The sequence below is a fragment of the Balaenoptera borealis genome (assembly GCF_965194805.1).
Source record: "Balaenoptera borealis genome assembly, chromosome: 11".
NCBI classification, from domain to species: domain Eukaryota; kingdom Metazoa; phylum Chordata; class Mammalia; order Artiodactyla; family Balaenopteridae; genus Balaenoptera; species Balaenoptera borealis.
In genome coordinates, this window is record NC_138868.1 from 66,262,794 (window position 1) to 66,284,237 (window position 21,444).

Here is a 21,444-nt window from a genome sequence, read left to right on the forward strand (position 1 = left end):
TGAATGTGATATAAATGGACACAATAAACAGACCATCTAATATTGATAGAGTCTACAGCTGTATCTGCTAATTAGGGCCAATAACGGCTTTTGGGGCAAGAGCTCCCATGTGACATTTGTTTAATTAAAGCCTTTGTCTGCCCTACTGAGAAGGGTGAAAAATATTCCACTTAAAATGTATTGAAAACAAACATAGCCTTTAAAATGCAGAACATTCCATAATAGTCTCTCCTGGGCTCCCAGAAGGAAACTTTTAGGTCAAAATAATATTTTTTCTTGATAATATGTACAATGTTGTTGTTTTAATTAAACCAGATAATTTATTCTATTTCCCAGTCCACATGTATACATAGAAGTAGCTCTAATGGGGGAACACGTTCAGAGACAAGCCAGGAAGGATGGAGCAGGGATCATGGGGCCTATTGGCAAATTGGATGTCTCATGTGTTATCCTATGGATGATAAGCTGTTCTTGACCAACTGTATGAATGTCTGCTCTCAATAACAGGCTGAGTTATTTACTGTGGAGTTTTAGTCATCTGTTATAGGTCAAGGAATAAGATGCACTGTGTTAGGATGACATAGGAAGTGTGAGATTAGGACATTAGGAGAGACAGGAAATGTAGATTTCAGGTCTGACTTTGCCATGAATGTAGAAAATTATTCTTGGAAGTCTTAGTTGCTTTATCTTAAGAAACAGAAGTATGTATATTTAGGCAGAACTTTAACTTATTTGATTTCAAGACTTTCTTGCTTCAATTTCTTTGATTACCCTTTTTTTTGAGGGGATTTTTCCAATGTGGTTCATATGAATTGTCAATTTTTAACTAAAATACAAAAGCTTATATTAACAGTAAATTGATAAATTGTTCTCTCAAGATATATCTCATAGGGTTTTTATTAGGTTGCTTTTAATTCACTGTGAAGAATTTAGATGATCAATGAATTATAGATACAGGGAATGAATAAATAGAAAGTATTGGCTATTAGAACACTATGCTAAGGGGAAAAAAGTGTTTGTTTTTGCTGCATAGGCAGAAGTCTCCAATCTATACAGCTGTCCCTAGTTTATAATTTAGTTCTATGTTTGGCTGAAAACAATAAATACCACAGTGTCTTGATTCTAAGGTTCACCTTATTCTTTCTCCACATTTTAATGTTTCTGAAATCAAGACACCTCGAAATCAAAGCCAAAAGGGCTTAGCCTAAGTTGTAACATAGCTGTCCATGTCTATGGGTACACAGATTGAACTCTCTTGGAGAAAGAAGATCTGAGTTGAAATTGTGACTTCTGAGTTGAAATGTGTGTGTCAGGAGATAACTTTTTATCTGACACTCATTTAAGTTTAGTTACTTGCACTATACCATGGGTTAAATTTCAACTTTAAAATTTGGAACCCTAATTGTTACTAAAAATGCCTTCAAAAATATTACAGTAGGAAGCAGTATTGATAAAAACAGTTATTATGAATGTTAACACTTTCCTGTCATACGCAGGTCAATAAATAAAAAGTAGTATATTTTTCAACTCTTTCAGGGCAGGTAATGAAATAGTGAAAGCTAGGAGAGATAGATCTGATCAGGTCACATGTGTGAATGACTGTGACTTCAGTGCCAGAAATCTTTCTAAACTTTCTTTTCTTTTTCCTTTCCTTCCTTTCTTTTCTTTCCCTCCTTCCTTGCCTCCCTCTCTCCTTCCTTTCTTCTTCCTTTTTTAAGTGACTTTATTTTTAATATCTTCACATCATTAAAAATTTAATGCATGTATAAAGTTATAAAGAAGAAAGTAAAATAAAACACAACATCTTATCACTCAAAAATAATGATCAGTAATATTAGGAGTATACCATGCCAGAATTATCTATGGAATACATATGTATTCCTGTACATATACATATGTACAGATAAAGGGATCAATAAAGATAAATTTAAAATGCTAAGGTATGTGGGTTGAGTTATGCATATTTTCCTTAATTTAATATATTAAATTTATTTTTACTTTAACAGAAAAAATGAAATAAGGCAAAATGCTTAGTATACACACAAATATTTCCTTGTGCTGTCAGCTGAGAAGGCCTAGAAGCAAAGATGTTAACAGTTGCAACAAGCACACCTCATGTCCATATCTTGGTTTCTAAAGCCATTCTCTAATTAAAGGAACCAGGGCTCTTTAGAGAAATGACCAACTTTAGGTCCAGGGCAGGAAATACCTAAGATGATCCAGGAGCATTTTGTAGTGCCAGAAAGTAACAAAGTGTTCCCCCCCAAAATCCCCACAATGATGGGGGTATATCAAAGGGATACATTAGCCAACTGAAAGAGTTCCAGTGGCCAAAGCTGAAATGATATAAGCAACAAAATAAGTAAAGTTGTATTGGATTATAACCCAAACTGTAAAATAAATACCATTCACCATGCTGATTTACATAGAGAAACAGATGACTGATAGATAGATAAGCAGAACAAACAAATCTCCTCTGCAGAAGAATTCTAAATAATTAATGTAGATACTTCACCCTCAAAAAGGTGAAACATAACTCCCAACTCTTGTGTTTGCTCTCCCCTTTGAAGAGTAGAGTATGAGAAGTGGTAAAAATAATAACTTTACAGTGGAGAAACCTGACAACCGTGACCTCAGCCAGGTGATTAAAGTTAACAGTGATAAATCATGTTGACAGTATGGACCCTTGATATAATGTGATGAAATTGCACTTTACCCTTGTGATCTTCCTCCCCAAAACCCATAACCCCAGTCCAACCATGAAAATACATTAAATAAATCCCAGCTGAGCGACATTCTATGAAATACCTGACCTGTACTCATCAAAACTGTCAAGGTCATCAAAAACAAGGGAAGTCTGAGAAACTGTCAGAGCCAAGGCGGGCCTAAGGAGACATGCTCACTAAATGTAACGTGATATCCTGTAGTAAAATAAGACATTGGGTGAAAGTTAAGGAATTTTAACTCCGGAATCAAAGTATGAACTTTAGTTAATAACAATTATTAATATTGACAAATGAACCATACCAATATAAGATGATAATAATAGGGGAAATTGGCTGTGTGGGTAGATGAGAACTCTCTGCATTATCTTCACTGTTTTTCTGTAAATCTATAGCTGTTCTAAAGGGAAAAGGTTATTTTTAAAAATGAAGTGCACCAAAGGAATTATTGTACTTTAAAAGTCTTTTTATATCATGAGAGATATTTCCTAAAATATATTTCTATTTATTACATGTACACTTAAAGTTGAGATGTTAGAGTCATGGTTTTTAAAGTATTTTTTCAACTTCAGAATTTCTATTAATTGCCATCCGTGATAGGTGAGAAATTAGTAAAATTATATATTATTCCTTCTTTCTTTCTTCTGCTCCATTTGATACCTATATCATTATATTTAAAATTTTTTATGTTTATAGTATATAAATTCTGTCCTATAACAATAGCTGCTACAGATGTTTAACTTTAGTTCTGTATTTAAATAATTCAGTGCTAGCCTTTTTACCCCATTTTTTTTCATTTCTGAGGTTTTTATTTAAAATACAGCTGTAGATACTCTAGATCTCATTATCAAGTGATTCTTTTTTTTTTTTTTACAATAATAACTCATAGGTTTTATACTTCCTGAGATCTGAGATGCTTGAAAATATCTATGCATAGTTTTATGTATGAAGGAATTATAGCTAGGGATGAAGTTGTTGTGTTGCACTTTTTATCTATGTAGTTTTTTTTTTAAGACTTCTTGATTGATTGATTGCTATGTTGGGTCTTCGTTTCTGTGCTAGGGCTTTCTCTAGTTGCGGCAAGCGGGGGCCACTCTTCATCGCGGTGCGCGGGCCTCTCACTATCGTGGCCTCTCTTGTTGCGGAGCACAGGCTCCAGATGCACATGCTCAGTAGTTGTGGCTCACGGGCCTAGTTGCTCCGCGGCATGTGGGATCTTCCCAGACCAGGGCTCGAACCCGTGTCCTCTGCATTAGCAGGCAGATTCTCAACCACTGCGCCACTAGGGAAGCCCCTATCTATGTTTTTTTAATGCAAACCATATATGTGTGTGCTGCATTAAAAAATAAGCTTACATTAAGTGTTTTCTTAACTGACTCTGTTAGCCTATTTGTATCTATATAACTAAATAACCTCACATTTTTCCATATCACAGAGTTTAAGAGTACGACTTTTTACATTCAGAATTCAAAACTCAACATTGAATCAATTTTGTTCATTTGGAGTTTTACATATATAAGCAAAGAAAAGAAAACTTGAAAAAGGGAAGAGATAAAATAAAACGGGTGACATGAAAGAAAAGGGAAAGGTCAAAAGAGCATGACTTAGTTTTGAGCCACCAACAATTATTGAAGAAACTAGTATCCAGTTTAGAGTATGACTTTCCATACAGAAGTGTAGATCTTGACTCTTTCCCTGACATAAAATTTGAGAATACTTTGTATGGGACCAAGCAGAACAAGGGTTTATAATGGGAATTAGTGGATGAGGAATGTGAGTTTGGTAAATACGGACAGAACATTTACAGTTACAACGCTCATTATCCCAGCCAACCTGGAGAATAGCCTCAGTGCCCTGGGTACCCTGGGCTTCTTCAAGCATTATTATGATTCTCTCTGAGACCTTATCAATTCTGTGTATTCATCTCAGCATTTATCTATCTCAACAGCATGTGGCCCACCTAATAGGCATGTGAATTAGTCATGTAGCAAAATATTCTGGGGAGATAGAAATAAAACTTCATGTCTAGAAGTGGAGGCTGCAAGTCCACTTGGAGTAAGTTTTCAATATTATGGGTAGAATTTTTTTCAGTAGCAACTGCTAGATGTGTAAATATAAAGTGATCAGACCTCTATCATCCATTGAATTAAGTGATGAAAGATGGATAGGATCTCTTGAGGTTCAAATAGGCTGTCCCTTTAAGTACCCTTTGGTATGCAGAGCTGGCATCTGTCTCTTGTCTTCCCCACAACAACTAATTCCTTGTTCAAAGACCATCTGTCACACCAACTCTGAGACTTGAATCCTCTGAATTCGCCCATTCTAACTGCAGTAGCAGTTAGGACTTTGTAATTTACATGGAAAAAGTTACTTTAAACAAAGAGGGAATACTTTACAAGGACACAGGGTAAATTAAGAGAAATTTTAGTACTGCTGTGTCTCTAGAAGATATTGGAACCAAGATTAGAAAACTGAATGGCCTGTCTTTTATCTCAACTCCTATTAACAGATATCCTCATTCTCATTCTCTCTCTCTTTCTGTCTCTCTGCAGCTTGATGCCCTATGTTTACATTATCAAGTTCATGTGAAGGGATTACTTGCTCTATAGAATTGGAATAATACATGATGAAGACGAATAGGATTATGATGATAATGATGTTTATGATGATGAAGTACCTACTTTTTACTGTCTGAAAATCAGGATAATACCTCTCCATAGGATTGTTATGAATATTGGACAAAATTATGTATGGGGAAATCCAGAACAGTACCTGACACATACTAAGTTAAAAGTCAAGTAAGGATCCAACCACCTTTTGTTCTGTGTCAATTTAAAATTAGTTACCATTCATTAAACACTTCTTGTATGCCAGGCACTTTTTGAACAGATTTAGGTAAATTAGCTTCTTTAATACTCTTGACAAATGTATGAGGTGGATGCTATCATTATCCTCATTTTCCAGATGAGGAAACTGAAATACAGACAGGTGAGTAAGTATGTAGAACCTAGAATTGAAGCTAGCCAGTCTGACGTGAGGGTTTGGGCTCTTAACCTCTATTACGCTAATGCTCAGCTTGAATTTTAACCCAAAGACAGCAGTAATCTTGTGAAGGTTTTAACCAATACAGTTTTAGAAACAATTTGAGACAGATTTGGTTTTTATAAGGATCACTCAGGTGATAAAATAAATGCTCCATGATACAAAGTTTAGCTCTTAGTATTGCTAGTAAAGTTAAGAATAAACTTTACTGTGCAAAATAAATAAATAAATAATAGAAATAGATGAGGCTCAAATAACCCAGATGAATATATAACAGCCCTGAAACCGTTTGGTGATTTTAAAGAGTTCAGACAAATGTCAACCTACACGTCAATTTTTCAAATGGCAGGACTAAGAACTTTTGAGTTACAGATGGCATGTCAAGCCTTGAGATAAAACAGCTTCAGACTCACGAAGAGATCAGTCAGGTATCTGGTATTTCCAGGATCAGATTGCAAGGGAGCTCCAGCAGGATGCATGAGGACTGATTTAAGTATCTCCAAAGCACAGGCGTGCAAAGGAAGGATCCACGTGCTGCAAATTCTAACACCCTAACAATGGTAACTGGAGGAAAGCCTCATCAACTCAAAATGTTTCATCTTCCTATCAGGCACAGCCCCAGCTTCCGTTTGTAAGTTGATGACAAAAACTTCAAATTTCTCTTGGCAATTGGCCTTTACTTCTCAATTTCTCTTCTCTCTCTTTCTCACACACACACATACACACATGTGTATATACATACATGTACATATACACATGTGCATATATCTAAATACACATACATGCATACTTTAGTGATTTTCCTTTGATATACTGTGTAAGTCTGCTCGGGATCTACCTCTATAAGTAGTAGATTCAAAACGATAAGAAATAATAGCCTTTTTATTTCTAGTAACTCAGGTGTGTTTCATAATATTTCAGGCTGGCTTTGCTTTTATAGGACATGAAGGCATTGTTGTTCTGGTCACAAGACAAAAGAAGTCCATCTTCTCCCTCCTTGGCAACCAGCCTATTTTTCAGCGGTAGGGCTGTGACCTGATCACTTCCCCTGACTACACTTCCAGATGTTATTATGTGGAATATTACATAACCTCTAGATGACCTCTAAGTATATCCCAAACCTTCATACTTTGGAATGTCTGTGTAGTTATCAGAGCTCAACATGAGGTTACATAGCAATTATTCCCCACAGATTCACTACCAAGACCCAGAAATAAAGCATGACTAAGGCACTTTATGTGTGTGTACATGAGGCAAGGTGGAGAGATGTATTACCCACGACAAAGGAACTATGGAGATACTAGCATTTTTGCTCTTTATTAGATTTCATAGTCATATTTGGAACAAATCATCCCAGAGTATCTATGATTATCATAAAGACCTGCCATGTAGAAGGTTCTCCTTCTTTGCCCTTACTTACTAATAGGCAGCACAACAAAAGAATTCTCTGTTTCCCCTTCATATTCAAGGACATGATATGACAGAGTGATTTTTTAGTTTCTTTCACTCTTTCTCTCCAAAACAATATTTGGATTTAAGCACAGGTGAAATTAAACAATAATTTGAAGACATATAGTTAGTAGATGAAACTATTCATATTATTCAACCAACAAATATTTTTGAGCACCAATTATGTGCCAACAATTGTGTTAAGTGTGGAAAATGTATCATCTGAGTTCTACGTTTTCTTAGGATGTAGAAAGTTGGGGCAAATGTTGCTTCCACTCTAATAATGAAACCTAGCTGGATAACATACAAAACCATAAAAGTTTTTTAGTCTATTAGAGAACTGAGGGGACAAGTTAGTCTTGAACTGAAATGCAAAAGATGACAAGCCTCTCTGATGAGAGAAAGCAGTTGCCTTTGGGAGGGCAGTGAGAGGAAGAGGAAGCTGCCATAGGTAGGGGTAAGAAGAAAGTAGATGGAATTTTAATTAATTTTTAAATGCAGAGGCACAAAGATCTCCACATCCACCCACCGGCTCTTTCTCTCAGGTCTTCACTGAGAGCTCACAAGAAACGTTGGGGACAGAGAAGAGGATATACAAGAGACTCTCTGTGGTGCAAGTGTGCATGGCTACGTAGGTCTGAGGGTGAAGAAAGACAATTGAGGGAAGGCTTCTGTATCCCAGGCACTGAGATCTGGGAGGTGACATTCTATCACTGGAGGAAGGACTGCAAGAGTTCTGCAAGAGTTCACCCCTCCTAAGAGATAGGTACATAGGGTATACCTAAGTCTACAGGAGAAGAGCCAGAAACTGTCCAGCACTCCAGGCTTCATACTAATTATGAGGGAACATCACTCTACTCCTGTGGAATTTGAAGACTGTAGTGCCTATAATATAACTAAAGCAATAATAAAACCTAGATCACCCAAAGCAGGCAGCTAAGAAGGAACAGGGGGATATACAGCAGATGGGACAAATAGAAACTAAACAACAAGATAGTAGACTTGGGAGACTTAAATCCAACCATTTCAATAACTATATTAAGTGTAAATGGATTCAGCACACTAACAAAAATGCAAGGACTGTCAGGCTGGATTTTAAAATGACCCAACTGAGAGAGACCTTCAATGTGGCGGAGGACTGAGACCTGGAGATAGCCTTCCTCCCCACAAATACATCAAAAATACATCTACATGCAGAACCACTCCTACAGAACACCTACTGAACGCTGGCAGAAGACCTCAGACCTCCCAAAAGGCAAGAAACTCCCCACATACCTGGGTAGGGCAAAAGAAAAATCAGAGACAAAAGAAAAGGGATGGGACCTGCACCTCTGGGAGGGAGCTGGGAAGGAGGAAAAGTTTCCACACACTAGGAAGCCCCTTCACTGGTGGAGACAGGGGGTGGCGGGGGAGAAGCTTCGGAGCCACGGAGGAGAGAGCAGCAACAGGGGTGCAGAGGGCAAAGCGGAGAGATTCACGCATAGAGGATTGGTAATGACCAGCACTCACCAGCGTGAGAGGGTTGTGTGCACACCCGCTGGCCGGGGCGGATGGGGGCTGGGAGCTGAGGCACGGGCTTCGGAGTTCACATCCCAGGGAGAGGACTGGGGTTGGCTGCGTGAACACAGCCTGAGGTGGGCTAGTGCACCACAACTAGCCGGGAGGGAGTCCGGGAAAGAGGCTGGACCTGCCTAAGAGGCAAGAAACCATTGTTTCAGGGTGCGCAAGGAGAGGGGATTCAGAGCACCACCTAAACGAGCTCTGGAGACTGGCACGAGCCACGGCTACCAGCGCGGACACCAGAGACAGGCATGAAATGCTAAGGCTGCTGCTGCAGCCACCAAGAAGCCTGTGTGCAAGCACAGGTCACTATCCACACCTCCCCTCCTGGGAGCCTGTTAAGCCCGCCACTGCCAGGGTCCCGTGATCCAGGGACAACTTCTCCAGGAGAACACATGGTGCATCTCACGCTGTTGCAACATCACGCTGGCCTCTGCCGCCGCAGGCTCGCCCCGCATTCCGTACCCCTCCCTCCCCCTGGCCTGAGTGAGCCAGAGCTCCCTAATCAGCTGCTCCTTTAACCCCATCTTGTCTGAGCGAAGAACAGACGCCCTCAGGTGACCTACATGCAGAGGCAGGGCGAAATCCAAAGCTGAACCCCAGGAGCACTGTGAACAAAGAACAGAAAGGGAAATTTCTCCCAGCAGCCTCAAGAGCAGCAGATTAAATCTCCACAGTCAACTTGATATACCCTGCATCCCTGGAATAACTGGATAGACAACAAATCATCCCAAAATTGAGGTGGTGGACTTTGGGAGCAAAGATATATATATTTTTTTCCTTTTTCTCTTTTTGTGGGTGTGTATGTGTATGCTTCTTTGTGTGATTTTGTCTGTATAGTTTTGCTTTTACCATTTGTTCTAGGGTTTTGTCTGTCCATTTTTTTCTGTTTTTTTTTATTACTTTTTAATTTTTTAATTTTTAATTATTTTTTAGTTTTTATTTTAATTATTTTATTTTATTCTTTCTTTGTTTATTTTCTTTCTTTCTTCCTTTCTTTTTTTCTCCCTTTTCTTCTGAGCCGTGTGGCTGACAGGGTCTTGGTGCTCCAGCCGGGTGTCAGGCCTGTGCCTCTGAGGTGGGAGAGCCGAGTTCAGGACATTGATCAACCAGAGACCTCCTGGCTCCACGTAATATTAAATGGCAAAAGCTCTCCCAGAGATCTCCATCTCAACGCTAAGACCCAGCTTCACTCAACGACCAGCAAGCTACAGTGCTGGATACCCTATGCCAAACAACTAGCAAGACAGGAACACAACCCCACCCATTAGCAGAGAGGCTGCCTAAAATCATAATAAGGTCACAGACACCCCAAAACACACCACCGGACGTGGTCCTGCCCACCAGAAAGACAAGATCCAGCCTCATCCACCAGAACACAAGCACCAGTCCGTGCCACCAGGAAGCCTACACAACCCAGTGAACCAACCTTAGCTACTGGGAGCAGACAACAAAAACAACGGGAACTATGAACCTGCAGCCTGCGAAAAGGAGACCCCAAACACAGTAAGTTAAGCAAAATGAGAAGACAGAGAAACACACAACAGATGAAGAAGCAAAGCAAAAACCCACCAGACCTAACAAATGAAGAGGAAATAGGCAGTCTACCTGAAAAAGAATTCAGAGTAATGATACTAAAGATGATCCAAAATCTTGGAAATAGAATGGAGAAAATACAAGAAACGTTTAACAAGGACCTAGAAGAACTAAAGAGCAAACAAACAATGATGAACAACACAATAAATTAAATTAAAAATTCTCTAGAAGGAACCAATAGCAGAATAACTGAGGCAGAAGAACTGATAGGTGACCTGGAAGATAAAATAGTGGAGATAACTACTGCAGAGCAGAATAAAGAAAAAAGAATGAAAAGAATTGAGGACATTCTCAGAGACCTCTTGGACAACATTATACACAGCAACATTTGAATTATAGGGGTCCCAGAAGAAGAAGAGAAAAAGAAAGGGATTGAGAAAATATTTGAAGAGATTATAGTTGAAAACTTCCCTAATATGGGAAAGGAAACAGTCAATCTAGTCCAGGAAGCACAGAGAGTCCCATACAGGGTAAATCCAAGGAGAAACTCGCCAAGACACAAATTAATCAAACTATCAAAAATTAAATACAAAGAAAAAATATTAAAAGCATCAAGGGAAAAACAACAAATAACATATGGAATCCCCATAAGGTTAAGAGCTGATCTTTCAGCAGAAACTCTGCAAGCCAGAAGGGGGTGGTAGGACATATTTAAAGTGATGAAAGGGAAGAACCTACAATGAAGATTACTCTACCCAGCAAGGATCTCACTCAGATTTGACGGAGAAATTAAAACCTTTACAGACAAGCGAAAGCTAAGAGAATTCAGCACCACCAAACCAGCTTTACAACAAATGCTACAGGAACTTCTCTAGGCGGGAAACACAAGAGAAGGAAAAGACGTACAATAACATACCCAAAACACTTCAGAAAATGGTAATAGGAACGTACATATTGACAACTACCTTAAATGTAAATGGATTAAATGCTCCAACGAAAAGACACAGACTGGCTGAATGGATACAAAAATAAGACCAATATATATGCTGTCTACAAGAAACCCACTTCAGACCTAGGGACACACCAGACTGAAAGTGAGGGGATGGAAGAAGGTATTCCATGCAAAATGGAAATCAAAGGAAAGCTGGAGAAGCAATTCTCATATCAGACAAAATGAACTTTAAAATAAAGATTATTACAAGACACAAAGAAGGACACTACATAATGATCAAGGGATCAATCCAAGAACAAGATATAACAATTGTAAATATTTATGCAGCCAACACAGGAGCACCTCAGTACATAAGGCAAATGCTAGCAGCCATAAAAGGGGAAATTGAAAGTAGCACAATCACAGTAGGGGATTTTAACACCCCACTTTCACCAATGGGCAGATTCTCCAAAATGAAAATAAGTAAGGAAACACAAGCGTTAAATGATACATTAAACAAGACGGACTTAATTGATATTTATAGGACATTTCATCCAAAAACAACAGAATACACTTTCTTCTCAAGTGCTTATGGAACATTCTACAGGATACATCATGTCTTGGTTCACAAATCAAGCCTTGGTAAATTTAAGAAAATTGAAATTGTATCAAGTATCTTTTCTGACCACAACGCTCTGAGACTAGATATCAATTACAGGGGAAAATCTGTAAAAAATACAAATACATGGATGCTAAACACTACACTACTTAATACCCAAGAGATCACTGAGGAAATCAAAAAATACCTAGAAACAAATGACAATGAAAACACAACGACCCAAAACCTATGGGATGCAGCAAAAGCAGTTCTCAGAGGGAGGTTTATAGCAATACAATCCTACCTCAAGAAACAAGAACCATCTCAAATAAACAACCAAACCTTACACCTAAAGCAATTAGAAAACAAAGAACAAAAAAACCCCAAAGTCAGCAGAAGGAAAGAAATCATAAATATCAAATCAGAAATAAATGAAAAAGAAATGAAACAATAGCAAAGATCAATAAAACTAAAAACTGGTTCTTTGAGAAGATAAACAAAATTGATAAACCATTAGGCTGACTCATCAAGAAAAAAAGGGAGAAGACTCAGATCAATAGAATTAGAAATTAAAAAGGAGAAGTAACAACTGAAACTGCAGAAATACAAAGGATCATGAGAGATTACTACAAGCAACTATATGCCAATAAAATGGACAACCTGGAAGAAATGGACAAATTCTTAGAAAAGCCCAACCCTCCGAGACTGAACCAGGAAGAAATAGAAAATATAAACAGACCAATCACAAGCAGTGAAATTGAGACTGTGATTAAAAATCTTCCAACAAACAAAAGCCCAGGACCAGATGGCTTCACAGGTGAATTCTATTAAACATTTAGAGAAGAGCTAACACCTGTCCTTCTCAAACTCTTCCAAAATATAGCAGAGGGAGGAACACTCCCCAACTCATTCTATGAGGCCACCATCACCCTGATACCAAAACCAGACAAAGATGTCACAAAGAAAGAAAACTACAGGCCAATATCACTGATGAACACTGATGCAAAAATCCTCAACAAAATACTAGCAAACAGAATCCAACAGCACATTAAAAGGATCATACACCATGATCAAGTGGGGTTTATCCCAGGAATGCAAGGATTCTTCAATATATGCAAATCAATCAATGTGATACACCATATTAACACATTGAAGGATAAAAACCATATGATCATCTCAATAGATACAGAAAAAGCTTTTGACAAAATTCAACACCCATTTATGATAAAAACCCTCCGGAAAGTAGGCATAGAGGGAACTTAACATAATAAAGGCCATATGTGACAAACCCACAGCCAACATCGTTCTCAATGGCGAAAAACTGAAACCATTTCCTCTAAGATCAGGAAGAAAACAAGGTTGCCCACTCTCACCGCTATTATTCAACATAATTTTGGAAGTTTTAGCCACAGCAAACAGAAGAAAAAGAAATAAAAGGAATACATATCGGGAAAGAAGAAGTAAAGCTGTCACTGTTTCTACCGATGACATGATAGAATACATAGAGAATCCAAAAGATGCTACCAGAAAACTACTAGAGCTAATCAATGAATTTGGTAAAGTAGCAGGATACAAAATTAATGCACAGAAATCTCTTGCATTCCTATCCACTAATGATGAAAAATCTGAAAGAGAAATTAAGGAAACACTCCTATTTACCATTGCAACAAAAAGAATAAAATACCTAGGAGTAAACCTACCTAAGGAAACAAAAGACCTGTATGCAGAAAACTATAAGACACTGATGAAAGAAATTAAAGATGATACAAACAGATTGAGAGATATACCATGTTCTTGGATGGGAAGAATCAACTTTGAGAAAATGACTATACAGATTCAGTGCCATTCCCTATCTAACTACCAATGGCATTTTCACAGACGTAGAGCAAAAAATTTCTCAATTTGTATGGAAACACAAAAGACCCCGAATAGCCAAAGCAATCTTGAGAAAGAAAAACAGAGCTGGAGGAATCAGAGTCCCTGACTTCACACTATACTACAAAGCTACAGTAATCAAGACAGAATGGTACTGGCACAAAAAGAGAAATATGGATCAATGGAACAGGATAGAAAGCCCAGAGATAAACCCACGCACATATGGTCACCTTATTTTTGATAAAGGAGGCAAGAATAAACAATGGAGAAAAGACAGCCTCTTCAATAAGTGGTGCTGGGAAAACTGGACAGCTACATGTAAAAGAATGAAATTAGAACACTCCCTAACACCATGCACAAAAGTAAACTCAAAATGGATTAAAGACCTAAATGTAAGGCCAGACACTATCAAACTCTTAGAGGAAAACATAGGCAGAACACTCTCTGACATAAATCACAGCAAGATCCTTTTTGACCCACCTACTAGAGAAATGGAAGTAAAAACAAAAATAAACAAATGGGTCCTATTGAAACTTAAAAGCTTTTGCACAGCAAAGGAAACCATAAACAAGACGAAAAGACAACCCTCAGAATGGGAGAAAATATTTGCAAATGAAGCAACCGACAAAGGATCAATCTCCAAAATATACAAGCAGCTCATGCAGCTCAATATCAAAAAAACAAACAACCCAATCCAAAAATGCGCAGAAGACCTGAATAGACATTTTTCCAAAGAGGACATACAGATGGCCAAGAAGCACATGAAAAGCTGCTCAACATCACTAATTATTAGAGAAATGCAAATAAAACTACAATGAGGTATCACCTCACACCAGTTAGAATGGGAATCATCAGAAAATCTAGAAACAATAAGTGCTGGAGAGGGTGTGGAGAAAAGGGAACCCTCTTGCACTGTTGGTGGGAATGTAAATTGATACAGCCACTATGGAGAACAGTATGGAGGTTCCTTAAAATTTAAGAATAGAACTACTATACGACCCAGCAATCCCACTACTGGGCATATACCCTGAAAAAACCATAATTCAAAAAGAGTCATGTACCACAATGTTCATTGCAGCTCTATTTACAATAGCCAGGAAATGGGAGCAACCTAAGTGTCCATCGACAGATGAATGGATAATGAAGATGTGGCACATATATACAATGGAATATTACTCAGCCATAAAAAGAAACAAAATTGAGTTATTTGTGGTGAGGTGGATGGACCTAGGGTCTGTCATACAGAGTGAAGTAAGTCAGAAAGAGAAAAGCAAATACCGTATGCTAACACATATATCTGGAATCTAAAAAAAAAAAAAAAATGGTTTTGAAGAACCTAGGGGCAGGACAGGAATAAAGACACAGATGTAGAGAATGGACCTGAGGACGTGGGGAGGGGGAAGGGTAAGCTGGGATGAAGTGAGAGAGTGGCATGGACTGATATATACTACCAAATGTGAAATAGATAGCTAGTGGGAAGCAGCCGCATAGCACAGGGAGATCTGCTCGGTGCTTCGTGACCACCTAGAGGGGTGGGATGGGGAGGTTGGGAGGGAGTTGCAAGAGGGAGGGGATATGGGGATATATGTATATGTATAGCTGATTCACTTTGTTATAGAGCAGAAACTAACACACCATTGTAAAGCAATTATACTCTGATAAAGATGTTTTTTAAAAAAAAAGTAGTAAATAAATAAATAAAATGACCCAACTATATATTGTTTACAAGTAACACATAAAAACACAAACAAGTTAAATGAAAAATATATACAATAATATATTCTTCAAACATAATGAAGTTGAATTGACTTGTGATGCAAAAAGTTTGCCCACCTGATAACACGTTGTTATAAGAGTCAATCAACCTTTCCCTTTTGACATATCTGTATCCCTGAATAAAACATCTTAAACCTCCTTTTTTCTGCTCATGCCATGCTTTATTTGCCACACTTTCTATTTTTCACTGAATAGTACCCATGTATTTTTCTGATTGTTGTTATAAACGTAATGGTATGAAACATCTAAATTCATCAAATACCTCACAGTTCACAACCTCATAATACAGAAACAGATAATATGTGTTAGAAGATTTGGTAAGGTACAGATATTTGGAAACAGAAGTCTGACAAAGATGAAGGTGAGGCAGATCATTATTTGAAGATATCCACGGCCCTCTAATTGGTCTCCTTTTTTCTAGCTTTTCCTTCCTCTCAAACTTTCCTTAACAACAGGTAAAAATATTACCAAAGTAAAGATCTAATTATATTCTTTCCCTGCTCAAAATCTTTTTCCCCGCTGACCCTATCCTCACCAGCAGGTGGGTCTATTTAGTATTGTTAAGACCCAGCGTATGTGGAACGAAACCCAGGCCCAAAGCTGCAGGCTTTCTTCCTCTCCGGAACCTTGAACACTCTCCTAGATTGTACTCCAGCCCTCCCCTCCCCCACACCTCCCTCCTGGAGCTCTGGCTCATTTTCCTGGGTCCAGATATCCTGCTTATCTATTACTTTATTGGGTCCTGACACTATGCCTATCTACTGCAGCCAGGCACTAACTGGGAATCTTTTGCCAAAATTTAAACCATGTTACTGCTCCCATTTGTGCCCAGGAGGCTCCTGCCACCGTGTTCCATCAACTGTTTAGGATGTCCCCTTCAATATCAATGCTGCCTAGATCACATCACCATGTTTCATTGGAATTTATATATTGGACTCTTGCTTCCCTTTATTTCACACCAACCCACCTCTGAGGTCCTAGATTGCTTTACAAGCATAGGTTTATCACACTGTTCCCTTTGACTCTTCCCTCATCAACTTCTAATCTTCCTTCTCCAAGAAAAAGAACAGAGGGTGATAAGAAGCAATAAGCACAAGATAGAAATAAGCCAGAATTTCAATTATCAAATTGGAAGACAGTGAATTAATGCTATTGGCTTTTTTTTTTTTTTCTTTTCCCAAACTCCCTAACTATCCCTTCCCTCCACCCTTCCCCCTCTGGTAACCATAAGCTCATTCTCTAAGTCTGTGAGTCTGTTTCTGTTTTGTAAATACATTCATTTGTATCATTTCTTTTTAGATTCCACATATAAGCGATATCATGTGATATATATCTCTTTCTCTTCTATTGGCTTTTAATGTAGGGGAGACAGGCTATGTCCTTGTCTCATAACAAACACCCCATTTGGAGGTCCCAAAGCATTAAATGATATGAGGATATGGGTTAGAGGATGATTAATTTACAGAGGCAGGGAATCCTGGTTAAAATAAATTTTCTAGGAAAAAAGAACATGGGTGATCCTAATTTTGGCAATAGGACATATTTATTTATGGGCACGTTTGTAGACAACCAAGCCCACACTTGTTTTATAATAGTACATCAGTCACAGGTAGGATAATTACCTTCAAAAATAGCGTAAAAGTACTAATGCTAAGGAAAGTATAAATAATTCTCCGAGTCATTATTGACTAAGAGTGGTGTATAATTTTCTGTCAGGTACAGTTAAAGGAAGAATTACTAACTTAATGCCTGATACATTGCATTTCAGAAAATAAACATTGAAAAGAATGTGGCAAGATAGAGAGTAGGCTTAAGTCTGAAGCTATGGGCTCAAGTACTGGTTCTTACAAATACTGTGAGCCAGGCTTTTGGTCTCACAGAACCTCAGTTTTATATCTGTAAAATGGACTGTTAAAACCTTTCTATCTCAGAGATTATTTGAAGAACAATATAAACAGTATACTTCCATTCAAAAGGTAATTATTTTGTCTATTATTATGGCCACTTGGACAGGCACAGTGACTCATAATCAGGTCAACATAATGTTTCAGTTTTGACATGTAAATGGTCATTAAGTGTTTTAAATCCTTTTTAACACAGGAGAGTTGAAGATCAGCTTTTGAGACCAGAGTTATGAGCAGAGACCAAGATAATTCAGCTGCCAGCTACAAAGTACTATAGCAAGTGCCAGAAACACTACTCATTTTTGCATGGGAAAATACTTCTGCCAAACCAAGTCTTCGGGGTTTGTATAGTTCTTTCCCGTATGTCTCTATGAAAATGTTATTTTTCTTATCTCATTTTTGAATGGGGCTGTCAGGAATACAAGTAGCAACTTTTCCAGGCCTGGGAAATTGATGCAGTTCAACTGAATTTAAGGTTGAGGAGTATTTTAGGGAATCCCGTGAGTTATGTCTCGAGGATAGGGACAGCACAGATTAAAATAAGCACAGGTGTTTGGCCTCCAGTTTATAGCTGGCACATCAGGTCTGCTTCTGCATAGACAACTCCCAGATAAACATTCCAGAACTGCCATCAGCGCAGTATTTAACAACCAGTCATGTTATAACTGATTAGGAAATGCCATTTTCACTCTTAGTCATCCCAACCACATGGCCAGAGTAGAAAAAGAGGGAAGTTTACTAAAAGCAGACAACAATGTTGCTGAATTCCAAGCAACTATAATCGAATATGGTCTGGGGAGGAATTAGACTTCTGATCTGGTATGTGCAGGTCCTTGCCTTTGCCAAGACTGTACAGGAACATTTTCCTTTTCTTACATTGTCATCCTGTGAGCTAGCAAAGACTCTTGAGAGATTAAAATGTTGGAATAAATAGGTCTGAGTTTCTGAGAACTGTTGTGAAACTTTTAATAAATGAAAATACCTGGAAAGTTATATGGTTGAACTTTGTTATTTGATAGAAAATATCTTCAAGGAATTCTGGCTTCCAAAAAGATAACATTTTAAAAAAAAATTGATGGCAGTTACTACAGACAGATACAACTGTTTTGACCTTACATCTCCCATATTTGATATACCACACTAAACCACTTGCATCCTACTTAGGAGTTTCAAATAGAAAACTATTTTCCTCATAATATTTGTCACTCAACTTCTGTGTATCCCTACCAGCCAAGAAGATTTTGCTGAGTTTAAATTTCTGTAGTCTGCATTATGAAAACCACAGGTTTATTGAATGTGCATTTTTATGTTACTAGCCTGTCCACCTTGAAATATTCCTGAGCTATGGGAAGCCATTAAAGATTCTAAACAGAGATGTGACATTGTCAACTTGGCTGTGGTGAGGATTGGAGAGAGCAAGGCTGGAAGTAGAAAGGTATGTTAGGAGGATATACCAGTGACACAATTTACAGATCATGATAGTTTAAGGCAGATGTGTGGAGAGACAGATTTAACAGGTATTTAGGAATTAGAATTGGTAGGAGGTCACGACTAATTGAACATCGTGGGTGAGGAAGAGGAATAAATCAATGAAATACCTAGTTTTCTGATTTTGGAAACTGGGTGAATGAGGCTGCCAATAACTAAAAGAATGGAAATGAGCTTGCATCAGGGATGGGACAAAGATGATGTACTCAGATTTGTGCATTTTGCACTGGCTAATGGGACTTGTAAATCTAGGTACAAGTAGGAAGGGAGATATCTGGTTTAAAGTTATGGTAGGCATCATTATCATGGCCCCAATGATCTCCATCTCTTGGTATTCAGACTTTCTGTAATACTCTGTCCTTGAGTAATTTGCTTCTGACCAATAGAATGTGGGAACATTGAGGAGCTATCTCTTCCATGATTAGGTTACAAAGATTTTGAATCCTATCTTGTTAGTACACTCCCTCTATTGCTATCATAGCTTGCACACTTAGATGAACAAGCTATCATATTGGAGAGGCCCATATGGCAAGGCACTGAGAGTAGCCTCTGGTCAGCAGCCAGCAAGAAACTGAGGCCTTTAATCCAGGAGTCTGCAAGGAACTGAATACTGCCTACAATTTCTGGGTGAGCCTTCCCCAGGTGAACCTTCAGATGAGACTGAAGACCATAGGCTGACACCTTGATTGCAGCCTCGTGAGAGGCCCATGAAGCACAGAATCCAGTGAAACTGCACCCGGATTCCAGACCCACAGCAATTATAAGATAACAAATGTGTGTTAGTTTAAACCACTGGGTCTTTGGGTATTGTGTTATGCCACAATTAGATAACTAATACGTGAGCTCTGGAGATGGAGGCTAGATTTGGGATTCACCAGCACATAGATAATATATACTGACTGTGAAAAAGCTCAACTTGAGATAATATATAGTGACAGGGAAAGAGGATTATATAGAAGCTGGAGGAATAGTAAAATTAGGGAATAGGTGGAGGACCAGGAGTCTGAAAAGGGAACTGCAAAGAAATAGAAATCTGAAAGCTGAGAGGTGCAAGGTTAAGGAAGGCATGACCAAATATCAAATGCTGAGAAAAAGACTGAAAACTGCTTTTAGTAACAGGGTGTTTTTTTGCTTACCTTGATGTGAACAACTTCAATGACGTGACCTGGTGGAAGGCAGATGTCATGACATTAAGGAGAAAACACAAAGTGAGAAGGTAAAAAAAAGCTTCCTTGAAGAAGCTTAGCTGTTGAAAGAAGGAAAAAATAATGTGATATTTGCTGTAGGATGAAAAGTTGGTGGCTTTTTATGAGGGGAGAGAGACTTGAGCGTATTTATGTGATGAGGGCTTCTTGGCCATGCAAATTTTGGTTACATTTTCTGTTATTTATAACATAGCTGTTATAACAAAACCAATAAAGGAAATAACTTTATCCATTCATAATCCTCCTGCCCTTTTGAAGGTGCTTACATGTCCATTTGCTTTTTATGTAACAAAACATGGTATCATTTTTCCATGTATTATAACATAAACATTTCTTAATGTTGTTATATTGGAGGCATAGTTATTTTTAATACTGTATAATATATTGTCAAGCTTGTGTACTATAAATGACATATTTCCTATTTCTTGGACCACTAGGTTGTTTCCAACTTCTTATAACTGTAAATAATGCTGTCATTAATTGTGCAAAGTTGCTACAAAACAAAAACAGAGAGGCTCCTCCTAACGGGTGTTTTCTGGATGATTGCCAAAGCCAGCATTCTTCATGCTGAAGGGCTCTGAGCTGAATTCAGTAAAAATTTACGCAAAAATTGCAGGAGCCATTTCTTTTTTAATTTATTTTTTATTATCCCAAACTTTAAAATCCCAACAGGTAGGCAGTTCAAATATACAGAAAGAAATTCTTGAGTGCCCAGATTGACTTTAAACTTTCTGTGAACCCAAATGTGTTCTGTGAACCCATCCTGCATTGATACCTTTTCTACCAACATCCCGAGGTACATGGAATACAGCAGAGAAGGCCTCAGTCATCTTTCTTCTATAATTAATTAATTAATTTTATATTGGAAAGAAGTTACTGTCCTTAATACCTTCCTTGCCATATCACTCCAAGTAAAAGAATCCATCCTCCCTTGGAGGGCTGGATGCACTGCCAGAAAATATCTTCCATTTGAGCTTAGAGTTATTGTTGCAAATCTGCTAAATATTAGGTTTGCCAAATCCTTCCTGAGAATAGCTATCACATTTCTGGTGAGACACTTGTTGAAAGAAAAGCTTTCCCTGCTTTTGCAGTGGTCAGCTGAAATGCAACACATTTAAGATAGAGTATGTCATTCCTTTCTCACCGTTCCTCTCCTGACTTAACCTCTGTCTCTGAGACCACCCTTCATTTATTCATCCTGGTTTAAGATGAAGGCATCTCTCAGGGCTTGAGCAAGTATAATATTTACCTACAAAATGACAAAGAAGAAAAAAACGGACCAGGACCTGAAAAATCAACACACCACAAGGAGAAACACAGGAAGGACATCTTGAGGGAGGAAGTATAGAGTAGTTAA

General features: G+C 38.1%; 2 long non-coding RNA genes across 3 annotated transcripts in view; one reads left to right on the forward strand and one right to left on the reverse strand.

The window, feature by feature from the left end:
* LOC309605146 overlaps window positions 1-18,026 on the reverse strand; it is a 303,910-nt gene extending 285,884 nt beyond the window's left edge. The window contains exon 1 of the long non-coding RNA XR_014231253.1: window positions 15,051-18,026. This is a non-coding gene — a long non-coding RNA (uncharacterized lncRNA). The remainder of the gene's footprint in view (window positions 1-15,050) is intronic.
* LOC309605138 overlaps window positions 1-21,444 on the forward strand; it is a 106,545-nt gene that overhangs the window by 62,592 nt on the left and 22,509 nt on the right. The gene's annotated exons all lie outside the window — the stretch shown is intronic.